The sequence below is a fragment of the Malurus melanocephalus genome, unplaced genomic scaffold (assembly GCF_030028575.1).
Source record: "Malurus melanocephalus ecotype Western Australia unplaced genomic scaffold, MMel_1.1 scaffold_2, whole genome shotgun sequence".
NCBI lineage: Eukaryota > Metazoa > Chordata > Aves > Passeriformes > Maluridae > Malurus > Malurus melanocephalus.
The window spans coordinates 7,078,222-7,085,250 of record NW_026623234.1 but is presented as its reverse complement, the minus strand read 5'-3'; the positions used below and the strand labels follow the sequence as shown (position 1 = coordinate 7,085,250).

Below are 7,029 nucleotides of genomic sequence, written 5' to 3'. Positions count from 1 at the left end.
GCTCTATCAGATCGTTGCATGTGAATTACTTAATCAATTTTTTCTGGTGAGTTGTATACCCAAATTGTAATGCTTCTTGGAAGGGTGTGCTGGATACCAACTTTCACATGTTCATTGTTCATCAATGAATAAATTACGCACTCAGTTTCAAGGTGGTTTAGGTTCTTAGTCAAATTTTCCCTGTGCTGCCAAGAGCTCTGGCCACCTCTACTCAGGAACATTCGTACTATTTACCCTTTCAAAAAGCCAAATCTTCAGAGAGCATCATAAGTGTCAAGGTATAACTGTATCATTTTCCCTTTTTGTTTAAAGGACAATACTAAAACAGAAATTAAGTGACTTGCCTATGGTAATGCAATCAATTAGTGGCAGGAGAAAGGTTGGCATTCAAAAATCATTGGAGTTTTCGAGCTTGTCTCTACACTGGGAAACCAACTGTGCATCCTCCATTCTGTAACAGCTAGTCAAGTGGAGACTGGTGTGTGAGTGCTCTGTCAAAGAGAGGAGAGTCCTTTGGTTCTGGAATTAGTTGTGCATTATTGAGACAAGATAATTATTTTGGAATAAAACCCTTGTTATCCCTCTTATTTTGGATCAGCTATTCTGGTGACTKTCTTCCATAGGCAGGGGGTAAACTCTAAATTCTCCTTCTCTCCCTGCCTCAAGCCTGATTAAGAATTGCTTATTATAAAGACACAGAAAATGTTGTACTTCCACAAAAAGAAAATAATTGATTTCTGAATATCCTGACGTTTATGAGAGCACATGTTGTTTTCGAGTGCTGCTGCCCCCCTAACCACAGCTCTAGACATCGTGCATGGGGAGAACATGGTGAGAGCATCTCGCAGCAGCAGCACTCACATTGCACTAGCAGATGTCAACCTCTCGGGCCTGGGATTCATGGAGGAGCTGCAGGGCCCAGGAGCAGGAGCCAGCTCCAGGCTGGACTGCAGGCAAAGGCGTGTGCCTCCAGTGTGGCCTCATCGCAGACAGTGCGTAGSTTGGGCTGGTGCTTGGTGTCAGAGCCTCTCCCTCTCTGTGCGACCCTTCTGAATGTCTTCCTCATCTGAAGAKCTGACACATCAGCAATGTGTGAAGGGAGATCATACAAATGGTTTGAGAATGYGCTAACCTCATTAACCTCATTAAAGAGCTTGCAAGCCACAGCCTCACTATCTAAATTCCTCTGATGAAGGCAAATTCAGTAATTGCACACCACAGTTCCTGATGCTGCAGTCACATCCAGTGCTGTTGTGTGTATGAACCTGAGGCCTGTAAGCCTCTTTGGATTTCCCTTTATGGGACTGGGGCTCCAGCAGCCAATAAAAAGAAAAATCACAAAAGTAAAAAGCACTGATCTTTTCAGGTGGGTGATACAAGACAAACACATTTAAATACTGAAAATGCTCCTGATTTTTTTCCTAGCTTGTCAATTCTACTTTTTGTCCATGCCAGAGCACCACTGGGATCAGTTCTTCATCCATCCATAAAATTTCTTCTTCTCAGGAAAATGAGAGCAGGATTGCTTTTTCTGACCCCATAACACCTGCAGGTGTCATGACTTCAAGCTGGGAACCTGTGAGAGAGTGCTTGCTCTCTGGAAATATGGGTATTTTTACAGTACCAAACTCTTGATATTTCAGTGTGAGTACTGAAGATCCATTAGGAACATCTTCAGAAGATGTCAAACCACATGGATCCGTATGTAAGTTTTGCTGGGTTTTGCTGTCCAGACATTCCTGGAAAGTGACTGGGGTGTGAAGCGAGCATCTCTGCGGCAGAGCAGCTGCTCACCACAGCTCGGTCGCTCTAGCTATCACCATGCTGCACACTGCTGGAATGTTGCCAGTCCAAATCAGAGTGTCCTAATTTCAGGGGAAGCTTCGCTTAAAGTGGTTTAACTGAGATTGTTAACATTCTGCTAAGCCAAGGACGGTAACAACCACCAGCAGAGTGTCAGAAATGGGTTACCCATCGCTTGTTTTGTTCAAAATTCTGGCCATTTGAAAACAGAGCAGCGTTCCTGCAGAGCAAGGGGTGATATTGACGCAAGCTATTTTTTTTAGATGTGTCTTCCCACATCCTTAATTTGTTATCTGTGATGGATAGCTGGAGTGAGAATCCATTTTAATTTGACTGGYAACAAAAGAACTTGGGATATACTATCCGTACGCTACTAAAAGGTTTTGACTTTGTGCTAGCTGCTGCAGTGACCTTCTCCCTACAGGTCTCCAGGAGGGTGGAAAGCGCTGTAAATATCAAAATGCAAGAAGTCAATCAAAAGCCGGAGCTGCGCGGGCCCGGGCCGCCCGCTGGGCCCGGCGCTTGGCTGTTGCCATGGGAACGGCGGCGGAGCGCGGGCGGGCTGCGGGCGGCCCCTCTCGCGAGAGCGGCGGCGGGCGGAGCGCTGCGGGGCGGGCGCGGGGTGAGCTCATCCCGGGCTGCGCGGGCGGGGAGCGCCGCGCTCAGCCCAGCCCAGCCTAGCGAGCGGAGCGGAGCCGAGCAGAGCCGCCGCAGCAACTTTGTTGGGTGAGTTGCGAGCGACGAGCCGGGGCGGGCTGCCCGCCGTGCCTTCTTCCTCCTGTGGCGGAGCCGGCCGTGGGGAGCCGCCGTGCCGCYGGCCGAGGGGGTGTGCGAGCGGGTGAGCGGGTGGGCGTGCGTGCCGGGGAAGGGAAGCGGCCCCAGCCCCGGGGCTGCGTGGCCCCCAGCCCGACAGCCGCCGCCCCGGGGTTAGCGGGGGCGAGGGCAGCGGGGTCCGGGCGAAAGTGACCTTCTGCGCTCCCTCTCGCYGCAGCGTCCGGAGCCGGGCGGGGGGCGCCCGCCTTCAGCGCCCCAAGAGCGGCGGGAGCCCGCCGTGTCGGTAGCCCCGGGGCGGATCGGGGGGGTCTCCCTACAGCGACCCGTGCCGGGTGCTAGGTTTCGGATTTGTGTCTTTTTTGTCCGCAGGAAAGGCAGCCCCCAGCGGGAGCAGCGCGGCCGGAGGCGGYGGTGAGCGGCGGCGGCCCGGCCCGCTGCGCTCCACGGCGGCGGCTCCCGCGCTGCCCGTCCGTGCGGAGGCGGCCGCGCCGAGGGCGCCCTGCGGCGGGGGACGCGCTCCCCCTGGCCCGGAGCGGCACACGCCGCTCGCCTCCTCCACGGCTCGCTGGATAACTTGTGTCTTGTTCGCCGCTGTAAGTTGCACTTAAGCCTTTTTTTTTTCTTTTTTTTTTTCCTCCCCTTTTTTTTTTTTTTTTTTTTTTTTTTTTTTTTTTATAGCCAGCGAGGGTGTAGTCGGGCTGGTTTTGTTCCGAGCCGGTGCTGAGACCGCAATAATGATAACAATTAGGTGATTTGGAGGCAGTGCCGGTGGGGATGTTCTGAATGCTCTGCTCACGGAGTGGGGGGAGTGGAGGAACAAAATGTTTGCGGATGGTTGATTTCTTCACTGGGAGCCTGGAAAAGTGCGAAAACAGGAATGACTTATCTGAATCTTATGGGGAGGAAGAATGAGGTGGAGAAGCAAGGAAAGGTAGATGAGAAGGCGATTACCTTCCTAAACCGAGTTTCTTTGCTCTTCCCCCGTTTTATATTGCATGAAGGCCTGATGTTAACATTTTTATGCTTCATTTAAAAATAACTATGTTATTTGTACTGGGTAGCTGTGATGCAGCTTCAGCTCTTTTAATGAGGAATGCACTCATTCATGTCTGGTAAAGCAGTGGTACAAAATGGGAATTGCTCAATTTAATGTAAGATCTCCTTGTATAACCTTGGCCATAACATCTATACGTTTTAGATTGAAGAGGCGCATTTTAACCTGTAGAATAATACAGAGGCATTTTTTTTGATAATGCTGCTTACCAAATCGCGTTCAAAAATTTTGACTGCAAAATCGCTTAAAAAATTTTAGTGATGCTGCTTTAATGATCCCGCTACTGCATGCTGAATGAAGTGCATCTGTGAGCACGGAGCCTAGTTGGTAATACAATGCAAATTTGTCTTCAGAGTAAAGGTGTCGGATTTCATTAGGTTCCAGATCTGTATGGATGAACGAAGGCTGGTCTTTTCTTTAGAAAGCAGCCCTTTCATTATGGAATTTTGATTGATTTTTTTTTCTTTTTCTAACTATGGGAATTAAGCACTTGTTTCCTTTAAATTAAGGYGTAAAACAGTTTTGTAAAAGGGAGAAGAGTTTTTGCTTCAAGTACTAACTGGGTAGCAAGTATCTGTGTTCTCTCAGGTGGAGAGTTTGGTTGTTATTTATTTGGAATGTATTGCTGGGCTAGACTCCATTCCCCTTCAGCTGAAGTAATGGTAGAGACGTGTGAAAGTCTTAAGGCAGAAGTTTGTGGCAATTGTAATCGTAAAGAGAGATCTGTAAGTTGTGTTTCAATGTCAAGGCTTTTATGCCTTAGGCCATCAGATGCCATACCACTTATTAATGAAGAAACAGTGTGGGAACTTCAGAGTACTTTTTCTTGGTTTCAAAAAAACAACTCCGTAGGTTCTATTTAGGTAAAGCTAARAAGAGAATTTTCATGATTGAATGTTTTGTGTGTATACTATGTCTCATGTTGGGGACAGAAGKTTTTTTTTTTCCATTTTAAGTGTTTATTTATGGCCAGTTGATTAAAGGATGTGCACTAAGTTGCTCAACATTGTATTAAGAAGGTATTACTGATGCTAATAAAATGCTTAGTTTCATCATTGCTATTTGGGATAGGCATATTTAGCTCTCAGTTGTGGTTCRTAAAACCTCTGAGATAATGAAGTCAGAAGCAAAATGGGATGTCAGCTCTGACTATTGTAGGGCTGCAAAAATTTGCTTGATGAAAAAGGCTAGCAGGTGTAGAGGCAGGCACTGACATGGAACTGTGAAAGGGTGGAGCTACAGCCATGAGTGAAGACATGTAATTCATAATTTGTTTTTTTCTGTAATAAGACATATTATTGTCGTTTCACTCCTGCATCATTGGTTCTAGGTTTGAAGAGCTTCCCCCTCCATGTTTATCTGAAATGTTATTTTAAGGTTTGGAATTAACTTTTGGGTAGCTGTTGTTTTAAAAACCATGTCCAAATGTAGCTTCATCCTCCTTCTGCAGGTTTTCAAGGAGGTTGGTGTTTTTCATCATGAATACATGCATTCAGCTAGCACTTTGGGAGTATTTTGTTCTTACGTAGCTCTTATTGTCATCTCAGTTTTGGACATCTGTCTCAAATGCATGCTTTAAAATGTCTATTTCAGTCTTACTAGTTTTGCTACTATGGAGGCATTTTTATTTTTAAGATAGGAGAATAAAACTTAAGAACATGAAATATTCCAGTTGATAGTTTTGAATTTCAGCAAGATCATGAGGATAATTTTAGAAATACATTGGGAAAATGTGAGGTAGGGTAGTAAGAGAAAAGGTTGAGGCCCAGTTGAATTTCTTTTCTGTTCCTCTGTTTTGTCCTATAGCATGTCTATTGTAGAGGAGAAAAAGGAGCAGTTTTCTCCATATCAGGAGTTTAATCCCTTCAGCTAGGGGGTTGCTGCAAACTATTGAATTCTTACTGCTACTGTTTAGAAATCCTGGATGCCCTAMTGGGGTGAAGAAGCAGAGTTTCTGCCTTCATCAAAATTTCAGTCACATGAGTTGATTTCCTTAATGCTGAGATTTTCAGAGGTTGAAGTTTGTTCTCATTGACCCTAAATGTTGGCTATTTGGCGAACAGTTTTGATCTGTTGTTTCCTTGGCTTTCTTGGCTTCAGGTAGACTCCTTTTATTTCTCACCAGCTCTTTAATTTAAATATTTAGAAAGTCAATAAGGCACCAGTCAATTGTCCTGATTTTTTTGTATCTTTGCTTGTGTACTTGATTATCTGTAGATTTTTAGATTTTTATTTTATTAATTTGTTCTGAAAGGATTTGTTTAACTTGTTAATAAGTTATGACAGGAATACAGCAAAAGTAAGTGCAATTATTTATTTTATCAGTGAAAATACATAATTTTAAGAACTGCTAGGTGAGGGTTTTGTTGATTTGGCATGTGAAATTAATCATATGTTCAGTATCTCTCTGTGAGTGAAAAAAAATATAATTTTGTTCAGCACTTTATGTTTCCAGGGAGATTTGACTTCAGTGACTTGATTTCAAGTATATCTCTCTACATTGCAGGTTTAAAATAGTCTAAGCTTTATATTTCACAGAGTTCAGTTTAGTGTTTGAAGGAGGGCTCTCAAACTAGAGATTTATGAAGTGGGATTTGATGGCTCTATGAGACTTAGGATATTCTCTAATGAAAGGCAATGTTTTTTGGGGGTGCAGCCTTACCGACAGTGATGAACTGAAGGCATGATTATGACCATTGGTGAGGCTGAATGACAAGAATTTTGTGGCTTTGACTAACTTTGATTTTTAATTCTTATGCAGCAGGCAGCACAAGGCTAACTCAGTCTCTAGTAGTTTTGGTGTTAGCTTTGATAATAGTTTTGCACTCTGAACTTTGGGAAACCCGTTAGGAGTTGCAGAAACTAGAACTGTTTGATTTCTTTAACTGTGTTTTTGAATATGAATCAGCAGATAAAATGGTTTGCGCTGCTTTTTGCATATGTAAATCTGAATTATGTCACTGTCTGAGTCTCTCTAACATTGAATTCCGTGACACCAGTTTACTGGGTGAGTTATTTGATTTAGATTGTGCCACATGTCTTTTATGTAAAGTGTTAAGTGAGGCTAAGCATTTACAAGTCTTTGTTTTCTTTATGGAAGCATGTTTTAAAGAGCACTTCTTTTGAATGCAGAGWCAGAACACTTTTCATAATCTTGATAGCTGTTGAATTATATGAATGCTAACCAAGTGTTTGTCATGGTTCTTTCAAGGGTCTGACTAAGTTGAGTGCAGTCCTGCAAAGCTGTGCCTTCCTACTGCTTGAGCTTGTGCTGGATGCTGCAGTGCAGTAGTCGTAGCTCTTGTTCTCTGCACAGTGGATGGMGGTCTCTTTTCAGGAGAAATCAAGTTCCTGAAGAATGCATGGCCATGTAGAACAACCTTTCTAAATGTTCCTTC

General features: G+C 44.4%; 1 protein-coding gene across 3 annotated transcripts in view; it reads left to right on the top strand.

Moving 5' to 3' along the window:
* Window positions 1–2,946: 2,946 nt before the first annotated feature.
* The window catches only part of SIPA1L1 (signal induced proliferation associated 1 like 1), a 191,723-nt gene continuing 187,640 nt past the window's right edge, over window positions 2,947–7,029 (top strand). For all 3 annotated transcript variants that reach the window (XM_057366751.1, XM_057366728.1, XM_057366737.1), the window contains exon 1: window positions 2,947–3,170. The gene's annotated coding sequence lies outside the window, so the exon portion shown is untranslated. The remainder of the gene's footprint in view (window positions 3,171–7,029) is intronic.